Genomic DNA, 1,577 nt, shown 5'->3' on the forward strand with positions numbered 1-1,577 from the left:
GAACGGGCTGGCCGGCAGGAAGGCCACGAACGCCGAGATGTAGTGGAACTTGTTGCGCTTCAGGTCGGCGAAGGACAGGATGACAAACCGCTGGGCCACGGTGCCGGTCATGGCGCCGGGCTTGCCACTGGCGGCGACAATATCGGCCCAAAGCTGGCAGGGCGGGGAGCGGGGGGAGAGGAGGGGAGGGGGGCGAGAAAGAGTCAGCGACAGGGGGGGGGGGCGGGGGGCGGCAGGAGAGCAGACGGGAAAGACAAACAGAAGAAAACACACCTCCGCGGCCTCGGCCTTGAGGATGGCATTGCGATCGGCGTTCTGGAAGCTCTCGATCAGATTGAACACGTAGAGGGTGCCGCGGCAGGCGACGGACGCACCACGGCCGCTGTGGGCGGGGCGGTTCAAAGCAGGGGGGAGGTGAGAGGAGGGCCGAGCCACCGGGCGGGGGTGGGGGCGGGGGCGGGGGGAGAGAGAGAGAGAGAGAGAGAGAGAGAGAGAGAGAGAAAGCGGGTCGACCACCGGCGACAAGCGGCAAAGGGCCGATCACCGGTGATGGGCAGCAGGTGGCCGATCACCGGCCGGACAGGGGAGCGGCGGAGGAGGCAGCACGCACCTGCTGGTGGGGGAGAGGGAGTGCTCATTGAACACCATCAACGGATCGAGCTCCACAATCGGCGCGCCGGTGGCGGCAGTGGTCGACGCCCGATGCAGCGGGCTGTAGAAGGCGGTGGCCTTGATGGGAGCGTCCGACAGTCGGGCCACGTCGGCCTTGTGCTTGACGAGAGCGTCCCAGAAGCCGTGCTCGATGCGCGGCACGAACGGCGCGAACAGGAGGAGTTTGTCGGCTTCGGACATGGCGGTCTGTGGGTGGCGGGCGGGGGCGGGGGCGGGGGAGGAGGGGGGAGCGGCAGGGAAGGAGAGGGGAGAAAACGGGAGGGAACAGAATGCAAGGAACCTCGCACGGCCAGGGCCTGCTTCGTGGTGGCCGGCTTTCTCATCCACCGGCCGGCGGCGGGGGGCGCGGCCAGCCAGGGCCATGACCGATCAGGCAGCGCGGCCCGGGGAGGGGGAGGCCGGGGCCGGGGAATACATAGACCCTTGCGGGGAAGCGCGGCTCATTGGACTTGGGCCGGCCAGGCCGCCGGGTGGGGACCGCGCCCGGGACTCGATCGTCGGGGGCTAGAATGAGAACGGCCGGGACCACGGCCAGGCCTGATGTGGTGGACGTCGGGCGCCTGGGGGGGGGGGGGGATGTCCCTGACCGCCTGCTGGACCACAAAGGAACAGAGCTGGAACCTGATCGGGAAGGTAGGCGGCGATCGCACAGCGCGCGCCCGGCGCGAGTGCGGAGGGGAAATCACAGCCGCCGGCTTGCCGGGTGCCAGGACGTGAGTATATTCCGGGGAATAAACAAGTGGCCCTTTGTGTTGTCCGCCGTCGTCGCCGGCGGCCCCTTACCGAGGCGAGATCGGTGTGGTGGGTCTCCCGCGCGCGCGCGAGAGAGAGAGACCCTTCTCTCCCCCTGGGGCGGAGCAAGGGGGGGGGAACGGCGAGCTGGCGGGCAGAGCATTCCGCCGGTG

The 1,577-nt window shown here is 69.3% G+C and overlaps 1 protein-coding gene across 1 annotated transcript in view; it reads right to left on the reverse strand.

The window, feature by feature from the left end:
* The window catches only part of H696_02707 (hypothetical protein), a gene marked incomplete at both ends in the record, with an annotated part of 6,850 nt that overhangs the window by 3,707 nt on the left and 1,566 nt on the right, over positions 1–1,577 (reverse strand). The gene's annotated exons all lie outside the window — the stretch shown is intronic.

This window comes from Fonticula alba (genome assembly GCF_000388065.1).
Source record: "Fonticula alba strain ATCC 38817 unplaced genomic scaffold supercont2.4, whole genome shotgun sequence".
Classification (NCBI taxonomy): domain Eukaryota; order Rotosphaerida; family Fonticulaceae; genus Fonticula; species Fonticula alba.